This window comes from Pelobates fuscus, chromosome 3 (assembly GCF_036172605.1).
Source record: "Pelobates fuscus isolate aPelFus1 chromosome 3, aPelFus1.pri, whole genome shotgun sequence".
Taxonomy (NCBI): domain Eukaryota; kingdom Metazoa; phylum Chordata; class Amphibia; order Anura; family Pelobatidae; genus Pelobates; species Pelobates fuscus.
The window spans coordinates 27699886-27713632 of record NC_086319.1 but is presented as its reverse complement, the minus strand read 5'-3'; the positions used below and the strand labels follow the sequence as shown (position 1 = coordinate 27713632).

General features: G+C 44.5%; 1 protein-coding gene across 2 annotated transcripts in view; it reads left to right on the top strand.

Moving 5' to 3' along the window:
• CPED1 (cadherin like and PC-esterase domain containing 1) overlaps positions 1–13747 on the top strand; it is a 187979-nt gene that overhangs the window by 41769 nt on the left and 132463 nt on the right. The gene's annotated exons all lie outside the window — the stretch shown is intronic.

The following is a 13747-nucleotide window of genomic DNA, read 5'->3' as shown; positions in this document are numbered from 1 at the left end:
AGGGAAGGAGAGCCCCCCTCCCTGCCATATATCAAGCAGGGAGGGGGGACGAAAAAAAAATATAAATAAAATAAGAAATAATAAAAAAAATAATAATAAAAAAGAAAAGAAAAAGGGGGTATAAGGACCACTGTGGATGGGGGGGGGGGGTGGGATAAGGACCACTATGGGAGGGAGGGGGGGTATAAGGACCGCTATGGGAGGGAGGGGGGGGGGGATAAGGACCACTATGGGAGGGAGGGGGGGATAAGGACCACTATGGAAGGGAGGGGGGGATAAGGACCACTATCGGAGGGGGGGGGGGGTGGGATAAGGACCACTATGGGATGGAGGGGGGAGAAAAGGAACACTATGGGAGGGAGGGGGGGATAAGGACCACTATGGGAGGGAGGGGGGGATAAGGACCACTATGGGAGGGAGGGGGGGATAAGGACCACTAGGGGAGGGAGGGGGGGATAAGGACCACTAGGGGAGGGGAGGGGGAAGTAAGGACCACTAGGGGAGGGGAGGGGGAAGTAAGGACCACTAGGGGAGGGGAGGGTAAGGACCACTAGGGGAGGGGTGAGTCAGGACCACTGGGGGAGGGGGTGAAGGAACACGGGGGTGGGGAGGTAAGGACCACTGAGGGAGGAGGAGGGGAGGTCAGGACATATGGGGGGGGGGGCAAATATCCTTGCACCGGCCCTGCACACACTGCATTCATACACTGCATTCATACACACACTGCATTCATACACACACTGCACTCATACACACACACACTGCACTCATACACACACACTGCACTCATACACACTGCACTCATACACACTGCACTCATACACACTGCATTCATACACACACACTGCATTCATACACACACACTGCACTCATACACACGCTGCACTCATACACACGCTGCACTCATACACACGCTGCACTCATACACACACACACTGCACTCATACACACACACGCTGCACTCATACACACACACGCTGCACTCATACACACACACGCTGCACTCATACACACACTGCACTCATACACACACGCTGCACTCATACACACACACGCTGCACTCATACGCACACACGCTGCACTCATACGCACACACTGCATTCATTATACACACACTGTAAATAAATATTCAATTAATATATTTTTTTTAGGATCTAATTTTATTTAGAAATTTACCAGTAGCTGCTGCATTTCCCACCCTAGTCTTATACTCGAGTCAATAAGTTTTCCCAGTTTTTTGGGGAAAAATTAGGGGCCTCGGCTTATATTCGGGTCGGCTTATACTCGAGTATATACGGTAACTCTGTAATTATGTTTCTGTATTAATTAATTATACAAACATAGATTGTACTCACTAAATAAAGCATTGGGCCTCATTCTGCTCATAATGATATCCTGGATTGAATTACTTTAAAGAACCACTATAGTGCCAGGAAAACATACTAATTTCCTGGCACTATAGTGCCCTGAGGGTGCCCCCACCCTCAGGATCCAACTTCCGCCGGGCTGGATGGAGAGGAAGGGGTTAAACACTTACCTTTCTCCAGCGCCAGGCTCCCTCGGTGCTGGAGACTCTCCTCCTCCTTTCCCCATCATTGGCTGAATGCGCATGCGCAGCAAGAGCCGCGCGCGCATTCAGCCAGTCTCATAGGAAAGCATTCTCAATGCTTTCCTATGGACGCTGGCGTCTTCTCACTGTGAAAATCACAGTGAGAAGCGCAGAAGCGCCTCTAGCGGCTGTCAATGAGACAGCCACTAGAGGCTGGATTAACCCTAAAGTAAACATAGCAGTTTCTCTGAAAATGCTATGTTTACAGCAGAAAGGGTTAATCCTAGGTTGACCTGGCACCCAGAACACTTCATTAAGCTGAAGTGGTCTGGGTGCCTATAGTGGTCCTTTAAGATCTGTTTGTTGGCATTATAGAAAGATGTGTCTAGCCACTTATGTATACAAACACAGCCAATGGTTCCATTGAAGAAACCCTTGTTGTATGACTAAACCTTGCAATTTGTGACCAGAGGCAAGCTGTCTCAGACAGCGTCTCTGAGTTGTTTTCTTTGTTAAGGAATATTCCTAGTAAAATGTTAGCTTTTTATTAAAGATTTTGGTTTATTTTGTCAATCGTCCCTAATCCAAGCAGGTTTTGCAGAAGATCTGCAGGCACAGAAGTGGTACAGAGAAGGATACCTCTACTCCGCCTGGTAGAAATTGGATGTGGTAACTTCACTGAATTAGTAAGAGGCAAATATAGATTTATGATAAGGCACTATGCATAGACATTAAATTGATGAACCTGGATCTCTTCAATTCAATACAACTTTTGTAAATAAAGATTTAAAATATAAAACAGTTATCTGCTGCCTAGGAGGCCTCTGCCTTAACATCGTGAAAATACAATGTGTTCAGAGGTTGTCAAACTGGTGGAAATTATCAGTCAATTTCGATCTTTAAAAAAAAATGAAGTTTTGGTAAATTTTAATTTGACAGGGGGGGGGGGGGGGGCCCATACACTCAACCAATATCCAATATTATAAATAATAAATGTAAAGGCTTGGCCTGCAGTTGTGGGAGGGGCATGTTAACCTACTTAAACCCCCTACTCACCTTCCTCCGTCCCGTACATATCTTTAGCGATTCGCATGTCGCTGTTTACGGTCGCCATTACCTCCCTTTACCTGGTCCTCGTGGTTTCATTGCCTGGCCTGCTGTTTCCCCGCTGTCCACGGTCCACGAGTCACTTACCCCTGCCGTTTTCGCGGTTAGGTATGTCCCCTCTCAAATATTTTCGCATGTTTTTTTTCTTCTCTCTCTCGTGTTTGGTTGCCGGTTCGGGCGTTTTGTTTCCCCTCGTTCCTCTTGTTGCATTCGCATGTTTTTTCCAGTGAACGGCCCGCTGGTTCCCTGCACAGCAGCCGTATGGCATTCGTGAAGTGTTGGTCGATACTATGCCCTGCTACATGCCTTTCTGCGACATACCTGGTTAGTGTAGGTAGAGACATGTATGTATACTGTGTGCTGGGGAAGTATTGCATAGGTTAGTACCTATTAAATGGATCCTATTTTTCATTGCAGTATGTACTTACCAAATGAAATAGAAATTTAAATATTCCATTGCAGCGTTAGAGATCTCAATGGGGTGCTATGGGATCAACCCCCGGCATGAGACTGAACTCCCCAAACTTTGCTCATCGCCTCCCGTGCTGCAGCCGGAGGGGCTTTCTGAGCAACAGTTATCCCAGAACACTGCACTCCAGATAATCTTACCACCCCCCCATCCCCAGCACAGTGCTCGGCCCCCGGAGCCCAGGATGAAAGTGTTTTGCAGAAAGGCTATTATCCTCTGTCTGGGCTACATACTGCTGCTGGTACTTACCATGCTAAACCTCGTGAGCAAATGGCACAAAGAGCCCCAGCAATGCAGTGACCAATTGTGGTACACCCCCTACCAGACCAGCTCAGATATCCGCTAACCACAACTATGCGTATGTACTAAAGTGGAAACAGCTGGGAAATGTGAGTGGAGCAGGGCTTCGAATCTGCTAGGTTTGGAAAGGGCTGTGAAATGCTGGTACTTTGAATCACTTTTCAATTTATTTACACATGGTTTTAGGCCTTGGTGCAAAGTCACAATCACAGAATTTCCAACATGTAGGGTTATTTACTAAATTCTGCATTGTAATGCATTGCAACCACATGGCATAACACAGGCAGAAATAATAAAGCTTTAAGACTGTCCCTCCCCTCCAGGTGTCTATGTGTTCACCACCTGGAGACCTGTTGTTTTTTTGGGGGGGGGAGAGCTCTTAAACAAAAATAAATATACTTGAGTATAAGCCGACCCGAATATAAGCCGAGGCCCCCAATTTTACCCCAAAAAACTGGGAAAACTTATTGACTCGAGTATAAGACTAGGGTGGGAAATGCAGCAGCTACTGGTAAATTTCTAAATAAAATTAGATCCTAAAAAATGTATATTAATTGAATATTTATTTACAGTGTGTGTGTATATAATGAATGCAGTGTGTGTGTATGAATGCAGTGTGTGTATGAATGCAGTGTGTGTATGAATGCAGTGTGTGTGTATGAATACAGTGTGTGTGTATGAATACAGTGTGTGTATGAGTGCAGCGTGTGTGTATGAGTGCAGCGTGTGTATATGAGTGCAGTGTGAGTGCAGTGTGTGTGTATGAGTGATGTGTGTGTATGTATGAATGCAGTGTGTGTATGAGTGCAGTGTCTGTATGAGTGATGTGTGTGTATTTATGAATGCAGTGTGTGTGTGTATGAGTGCAGTGTGTGTGTATGAGTGCAGTGTGTGTATGAGTGCAGTGTGTGTATGAGTGCAGTGTGTGTATGAGTGCAGCGTGTGTGTATGAGTGCAGCGTGTGTATATGAGTGCAGTGTGAGTGCAGTGTGTGTGTATGAGTGATGTGTGTGTATGTATGAATGCAGTGTGTGTGTATATGAGTGCAGTGTCTGTATGAGTGATGTGTGTGTATTTATGAATGCAGTGTGTGTGTGTATGAGTGCAGTGTGTGTGTATGAGTGCAGTGTGTGTATGAGTGCAGTGTGTGTATGAGTGCAGTGTGTGTATGAGTGCAGCGTGTGTGTATGAGTGCAGCGTGTGTATATGAGTGCAGTGTGAGTGCAGTGTGTGTGTATGAGTGATGTGTGTGTATGTATGAATGCAGTGTGTGTGTATATGAGTGCAGTGTCTGTATGAGTGATGTGTGTGTATTTATGAATGCAGTGTGTGTGTGTATGAGTGCAGTGTGTGTGTGTGTATGAGTGCAGTGTGTGTATGAATGCAGTGTGTGTATGAATGCAGTGTGTGTGTATGAGTGCAGTGTGTGTGTGTATGAGTGCAGTGTGTGTGTGTAGCTGAGCCTTGGTGGGGGATGGGCAATTTTATTATTATTTTTTTTATTATTTTAATAATTTTTTATTATTATTATTTTTTATTATATTTTTTTATTTAATTATTATAATTTTTTAATTTAATTTAATTTATTTTCGTCCCCCCTCCCTGCTTGATACATGGCAGGGAGGGGGGCTCTCACTCCCTGGTGGTGCAGTGGCATTGGCAGTTCAGTGGGGGGAGGAGAGGGGCTGGCAGAGAGTTTACTTACCTCTCCTGCAGCTCCTGTCAGCTCCCTTCTCCTCCGCGCCGGTCCGTGCAGCTCCTCTGTCAGCTCACACTGTAAGTCTTGCGAGAGCCGCACTATGACCCCGCGGCTCTCACGAGACTTACACTGGGAGCTGACAGAGGAGCTGACCGGACCGGCGTGGAGGAGAAGGGAGCTGACAGGAGCTGCAGGAGAGGTAAGTAACCGCTCTGCAGCCCCCACAGCCCCCTGTCTGTATTATGGCATTGCAAATTGCCATAATACAGACACTGACTCGAGTATAAGCTGAGTTGGGGTTTTTCAGCACAAAAAACATGCTGAAAAATTCGGCTTACACTCGAGTATATACGGTAAATAAAAAGGGATATAAAAAAATAAAATGTATAATAAAAAAAAAACTAAATTAAAAATCAAATAGTATAAGTTATGAGACATAAAAATAGAAATATATAAATAGAAGATACCCGGGGTATTGCATTCAGGTTTCTTTTACTGCTATGTCAATGCACGGTCTTAAGCTGCATAATTACCATTATAGAACGGTTTTCGGTCACGTTGCGGAGTCAGACCTACATTTCACTTCGCCTTACTCGTGCTACATTATTTTCCAGACGGAACGTTATGAAATTCTACTTCCTTTTTTTTTTTATGCATACTCCCTACAGCCTGACCACCTGGACTCCAACGGTCTCATCACTCTGCCCCCCAGTTACGGTCGGCCTACAATTTCCTCATACCCCCCCCCCTTCAATATCATCACACAGTACGTTCCCCTCTCTCTCACTCATTACCCTCCCCTCTTAGTTAGCTGTTGCTGGCTGTCAGGGTCTTAGGTGTCCACTAGTTGTAATTCCCCCTGGCTTCTTCGCCTTAGGTTAGTGGTCCTGCGAGGCCAACACCCATCCTCATACTCGGAGGTACGACGCCCCTCGGGCTAAATCATAGTTAGTCGCCTCGCATCGTAGCATAGAGAGGGCCTCACCTGTCACTCCCATTCTATCTTATGCTTAACTGTCACCGAGAGGCCGCCACCCCGTCACAAAGTTCAGTGGCCACGTTATCCCTCGTACCAACGCATAGATAGAGCCTCTCACGCCGCTTGGCATCTAGCAGGGCTTCACCTGTCACCAAACCTAGTTTAATTGTTTCGCCTTTTTTGGCTTTAGCTAGTATGCCAGCACTCACTCACACGTGCACACACACACACTCACTCTGGGTCTCGTGAGGCCCGTGAGTTTCCACCAACACGGATTCTATTACCTATTACCTCCCCGGCAGCTTTTCGGACAGCTGGACTCTCAGTGTCTGCCCGCCTCCACGGGTAACGCGGTTTGCTGGAGGGGGCCCCCGAGTTTGCTCTTACTTCTCCATTGTTCACCCCCTGTTTGTCTTTCGCTACTGTTGTCTATGGGACGGTTTCGGATGGCAGTTTGGGTAATTGGCGTCTGCCGCTCTGTCTGGCTCAGAGCCGGACTTCCTGCACCTTTTTTCATACGATCTGTCCTGTGCCTCCCCTACGCTTTACACATGGCTCTACCTAAGGCCTCTCCCATTGCCGCTGCCATTTCCCTGCGTTTCGGGGTCTGCTCACGGACTACCTGCCTCGTTAGCTTGTGGTCATTTTTTTTTTCACGTCTAGCTCTTTCTACTATCACTCCTGGTACATTTGTTAGCACCTTCTTCTCCTTGCATCTCCTTTCGCGTATACTGTTACTGTTTTTTTTCTTGTAATGTTGTCTGCGATTGGTTTTCGCTTCTCTTTGCCACCTCTAACTTGCATCAACTCTACCTATCCGGTTTACAACTTCACAGGTTGTACCGGGTTACCATTCATACGTGATGATTATTTCCATACTCAAAGTGTTTCAGGTTCCCGGGGAAATTTCAAATCTTACAGATCTCCTATCAGCATCCAATTATTTCAATCAATATCAGTCCTATCAGATGCCTGTCCTTACGAACCAGGCACCAACCTTACAATGTAATAACTGCTTGATCCAAGGAGAAATCTGACTGCCATTCTGGGGTCAAGAAGGAATTTTTCCCTAGCTTGATGCAAATTGGAAGTGCTTCAAACTGGGTTTTTCGCCTTCTTTTGGATCAATTGTTTAAACACAAAGTGAGGAAGGCTGAACTTTGTGGACGCTAGTCTCTTTCTGCTATGTAACTATGTAATTTAGTTGTTAAGTCGCTATACCTGCTTTCACAGTTTCTTGTATTTTCCACAACCACCACGTCCAACTTGCAGCTTTGTCACAGGAAGTCCCACCTTTTATGCAGTCTATTGTTTACCCTCTCTACCTCATACTTAGTCTACCCTAGATGGCCAACACTTTTAATATACTTTACTTCCCCTTGCACAATTAAGACTGCTGGTTAAAGTGCCGGGCACCTATTTACTCGCTTTTACCATACAGCTAGGTAATTAAGGTTTTGTTGTTTGTTTTACATTTCTGGCAGGTATCTATTTTTGCCCTCTTTTATTACAGGCCTACCACGACGTCGGTTCCGGCACACCTCAACCGACTTATTTCCCCCTTTACTTCCTATACAGCTTTATTTGCCCCTCACACAAATGTAAAGGCTTGGCCTGCAGTTGTGGGAGGGGCATGTTACCCTACTTAAACCCCCTACTCACCTTCCTCCGTCCCGTACGTATCTTTAGCGATTCGCATGTCCCCACCCTCCACTCCCTCTATTTATACTTTTCATTACACCTCTTGGGTGGGCCCTCTTTTATTACAGGCCTACCACAACGTTGGTTCCGGCACACCTCAACCGACTTATTTCCCCCTTTACTTCCTATATGGCCTTATTTGCCCCTCACACAAATGTAAAGACTTGGCCTGCTGTAACGCTCAATTGTTGATAAGATGGAAACAACTGCAGATTTCTGAGTTTGATAATGTTTATTACTTTAAATAAAAAAGATAATCAATTTGAACTGTCTCTTTAATTCCTGGCAGGTTATAACCAGCAGCGGTGTTTGATGTTGTTTTAGGATAAGGTAAATTTAACACAACCAGCGAGAAGTTCCAAATTAGGATGCAGATAATTAATAAGTAGGTGTTGGAAACAAGATTATGAGTTGATGTGGAGCAGATAGCGAACCACTTAGATTTAGGATGGTTATATATTAAGTTTGAGCCAATCTGGTTTACTTAACTTATGAAGGAGTGATAATCCAAATTGGTGATAGAGATTCCACAGAGATTCGAGGTTGCAGCAGGCAAGAGAATATCCAAAAACAGTCCGAGGTCGTAGGAGAGGAGAAGGAGGGTAAATGATTAAACAGTCCGGGTCCGATACACAGTAGAAGTAAATATTCAGTTTGAAGTTCGCGGGAGCTTTCGAGTTGATCCAGCACTGTGGTGTTGACGCGGACTCTCTATGAACCCTGGGAACGACCACGTCATAGGAGGGGGAGTGGCCGCGCTCCGAGAACCCGGAAGTCCACGGTTAGCGAATGCCGGAAGGTCTGACAGAACCCCCCTCATAAGAAGCAGCCACCGGATGCTGTCAACGAGGTCTGGATGGGTAGCGAGCATGGTACGCGTTGATAAGTCGACGAGCATGCACCGCGGAGGATGACACCCATGAGTCTTCGTCAACTCCGTAGCCCTTCCACCGGACAAGATATTGTAAGGAACCACGATGGATTCGTGAGTCGAGAATCCTCTGAACCTCGTATTCCTCTTCACCTTGTACCAGAACGGGATCAGGAGTGGTATGAACATCCCTCATGAAAGGGTCGGAGTGGTGTGGTTTAAGCAACGACACATGGAAGACTGGATGCAGTTTCATGGTAGGTGGAAGTTTCAATCTAACCACGTTTTCGTTGATGAGTGACAATATACGAAAAGGGCCAAGGAAGAGTGAACTTAGTTTCTTTGAGGGACGGTTGGTAACAATGTTTTTTGAAGAGAGCCATACAAGATCACCAACCTTGTAAGTAGGGGAAGGTCGTCTACCAGTATCGAAAAACTTTTTCTGAGCAGATGATGCATTTTTAAGGTTATCACGTAACCTGAGGAAGAGGGCAGACATGAACGAGTTATGGTTGGAGACGTATGGATTAGAAGAAGGAAGTCCTTGATCGGGGAATGAAGAAGGATGGAATCCAAAATTTGAGAAGAATGGAGTCATTTTGCTACTAGTGTGTACCGAGTTGTTGTATGAGAACTCTGCCATTGGTAACCACGTGATCCAATCATCTTGTAAATGAGAGCAATAACACCGCAAGTATTGTTCAAGACATTGGTTAACTCTCTCTGTTTGTCCGTTGGTTTGAGGATGATAGGCTGAAGATAATTTACGTTGAATGTTGAGGGAGGAACACATCTCATTCCAGAATTTGGAGGTGAACTGTGTTCCTCTGTCTGATATGATTTCTTCAGGAAGACCATGGAGTTTCACGATGTTGTTGATGAATACTTTTGCAAGTTCAGATGAAGAGGGTAATTTCTTTAAAGGAATAAAATGGGACATCTTGGTGAAACGGTCTACCACCACCAGAATGGTGGTATGATGTTGAGAAGGAGGGAGTTCTACCAAGAAATCCATTGAGATGGACTGCCAAGGTCTTTCTGGAACAGGTAGGCTCAGTAATTGACCGAATGGTGGATGATGGTCAGATTTTGATCTCAGACAGGTTGGGCAGTTTTTGACATAAGATTCTATGGTTCTGTCCTGGCGAGGCCACCAGTAATATCTTTTAGACAGCTCCAGTGTTTTTCTTGTACCAGGATGACCAGCCAGAGGGGAATCATGAATCAAGGAGAGTATTTTATTCCTAAGCAAGGGAGGAATGTATAACCTGTCTTTGAAGTAATACAACCCGTCCTTTTTTGATAGATTGTCTTGCTTGGGAAGTTCAAGATCTTCTTCTTTAAGATGTTTAATATCATCAGTTAATGACGAAATAATACCTATGATTTTAGGAGGTTGAGTTTCGTTTACAGGAAGATCTTGGTGAATTCTGGACAGGGCGTCTGCCTTTTTATTTCTGGATCCAGGTCTGTAGATGATTTGAAAATTGAAACGGGAAAAGAAAAGATTCCAGCGTACTTGTCTGGCAGAGAGTGTTTTGTTGGAATGAAGATATTCAAGGTTCCTGTGGTCGGTATAAACAATTACAGGAGTGCGTGTGTCTTCAAGTATGTGACGCCAGTTTTCGAATGCAGCTTTAATACTTAATAATTCTTTTTCTCCTACAGGATAATTTCGTTCAGCAGGAGACAAAGATCGTGAAAAAAAAGCTACTGGATGGAGAGGATCTTGAGGCGTTTGGTGTTGAGAGAGGACAGCCCCGATAGCTGTATCAGAAGCATCCGTTTCCATGACGTAGAGAAAAGCAGGATTAGGTAGTTGAAGAATGGGAGCACTTGTGAATCTCCGTTTTAATTCATCAAAGGCTGCTTGAGCCTCTTCGTTCCAAGCAAAGGACCGTTTACTGCTATTGAGCAGGTTGAGGGGATGAGCAACCTTAGAGTAATTCTTAATGAACTTCCTATAGAAGTTGGCAAATCCCAAAAAACGTTGTAAGTCTTTAGTATTAGTAGGAGTAGACCAGTTGACAATGCAATCTATTTTGGAGGTATCCATACTTATTGAATGAGGGGAGATAACATATCCCAAAAAAGTGATTTCATTGACTTCAAATATACATTTTTCTGGTTTTGCGTATAATTTGTGTGTTCTTAATCGGGATAATACCCATCTCACGTGTTTTCTGTGTTCTTCAAGGTTGTTGGAGTAGATGAGAATATCATCTAAGTAAATGATGACACAAACGTCTAGGAGATCTCGGAAGATATCGTTAATGAAATGCTGAAAGGTTGCAGGGGCGTTACATAGCCCGAAGGGCATGACAAGATATTCGTAAAGACCATATCGGGTTCTGAACGCCGTTTTCCATTCATCATTGGCCTTGATTCTAACAAGGTTATATGCCCCACGAAGGTCAAGTTTAGTGTAGATGGTAGCTGTTCTTAATCTTTCAATCAACTCATTGATCAGGGGAAGAGGGTAACGATTCTTAATAGTTATTTTATTTAAAGACCTGTAATCGATGATGGGGCGTATAGTCTGGTCCTTGTTTCTCACAAAAAACATGCTGGAAGCGGCTGGTGAACAGGAAGGTCTAATGAACCCCTTCCGGAGGTTTTCATCTAGGTATTCCTTGAGGGTTTTTAGCTCTGATTCAGAGAGGGGATAAATATGTCCAAAAGGGATAGGAGCACCAGGAACAAGGTCAATCGGACAATCATAGGGTCGATGAGGAGGAAGTGTCTCTGCTTCCTTTTTACTGAACACATCAGCGAACTCCGAATAGCTGGAAGGTATAGTGGATTCCCTAGTAACATGCAAAATGGGGATGTGTTGTAGACATGTTTTCTGGCAATATGCAGAGTTAAACGTGAGAGAGAAAAGAGCCCAGGTAATAAGTGGGTTGTGAGTCCGTAACCAGTCTATCCCTAATATTATAGGATAAAGAGGAGAATTTATGACATCAAAAACAAGAAATTCAGAATGGACATAATTAGTAGTAGTCCTTAAAGGGACAGTTTCAAGGCGAATGGGCCCCGAGGAGATTAAGGAGCCATCAATAACTCTGACAGAGACGGAATTACGTTTTTGAACACAAGGAATTTTATTTTTTGTAACAAAGGATGAGTCCAGGAACACCCCATTAGCACCGGAATCAATAATGGCCTTAGTCGTAATTCTTTCTTTGTCCCACTGTAATATGAGAGAGACAGAGGAGAAATGAGAGGTTGGTTTAGAAGGAAGTACACTCATTATAGTCGTGGTAGAACCATGCTTACCGCCTCTTGGACGTTTCAATAGGGGACAGTCTGGGACCACATGTTCTTGCGAAGCACAGTACATGCAGAGGTTCAGTTGTCTTCTTCTGGTTCTCTCTTCTGGAGTAAGAGGACTTCTCACAACCCCTATTTCCATAGGTTCAGCGGGAGTTATAGGTTTCTCCGGTGCCTTTGAAGAGGTGAAGGGTTTTTTCCATAGAGAGCTAGTGAGTGATTTCTCAGCTTTTCTTTCCCTAAGTCTTCTGTCGATACTGATTGACAGTTGAATAAGTGTATTTAGTGTAGTAGGTAGTTCAGTTCTGGAGAGCTCATCTTTGACAGCTTCAGATAACCCAATACGGAACTGGTTACGTAGAGTTATGTCATTCCACTGAGTTTCAGGTGCCCATCGTTTGAATTCAGCAATGTAATCTTCAACAGGCCGGTTTCTTTGCTGCAGTGTTCTAATGGTTAAATCTGCAGTCGCTTGTTTGTTTGGGTCTTCGTAAAGGAGAGACATGGCTTCAAAGAATTCATCCAGAGAATCCAATATGGGATCATCATTCTCAAGAAAGGAATGAGCCCAGGCCATGGGTTCACCTCTCAAAAATGAAATAACAGAACAAACTTTAGATCTTTCTGTGGGATATGATCGGGGTTTTAAGGCAATCAACAACTTGCAAGAATTGATGAACTCTCGGTATTGGGACCTGTCTCCAGAGAATTTTTCGGGGTTGGAGACAGCAGGGTCACTAGCTGAGTGTGTAACTGTGTGAGGAGTATGGGTTTGCAAGTCCCTTACATAAGTAAGGATTCTTTCATTGGTGATCTGTAGATCTTGCATGCCTTGAGTGAGAGTATCCACCCTTTGGTTTAATCTGGTGATTTCAGAAGTGAGATCTGCTGTATCCATTAATTAGGCTGGATCAATCTGTAACGCTCAATTGTTGATAAGATGGAAACAACTGCAGATTTCTGAGTTTGATAATGTTTATTACTTTAAATAAAAAAGATAATCAATTTGAACTGTCTCTTTAATTCCTGGCAGGTTATAACCAGCAGCGGTGTTTGATGTTGTTTTAGGATAAGGTAAATTTAACACAACCAGCGAGAAGTTCCAAATTAGGATGCAGATAATTAATAAGTAGGTGTTGGAAACAAGATTATGAGTTGATGTGGAGCAGATAGCGAACCACTTAGATTTAGGATGGTTATATATTAAGTTTGAGCCAATCTGGTTTACTTAACTTATGAAGGAGTGATAATCCAAATTGGTGATAGAGATTCCACAGAGATTCGAGGTTGCAGCAGGCAAGAGAATATCCAAAAACAGTCCGAGGTCGTAGGAGAGGAGAAGGAGGGTAAATGATTAAACAGTCCGGGTCCGATACACAGTAGAAGTAAATATTCAGTTTGAAGTTCGCGGGAGCTTTCGAGTTGATCCAGCACTGTGGTGTTGACGCGGACTCTCTATGAACCCTGGGAACGACCACGTCATAGGAGGGGGAGTGGCCGCGCTCCGAGAACCCGGAAGTCCACGGTTAGCGAATGCCGGAAGGTCTGACACCTGCAATTGTGGGAGGGGCATGTTACCCTACTTAAACCCCCTACTCACCTTCCTCCGTCCCGTACGTATCTTTAGCGATTCGCATGTCCCCACCCTCCACTCCCTCCATTTATACTTTTCATTACACCTCTTGGGTGGGCCCTCTTTTATTACAGGCCTACCACGACGTCGGTTCCGGCACACCTCAAGCAACTTATTTCCCCCTTTACTTCCTATACGGCCTTATTTGCCCCTCACACAATAATAG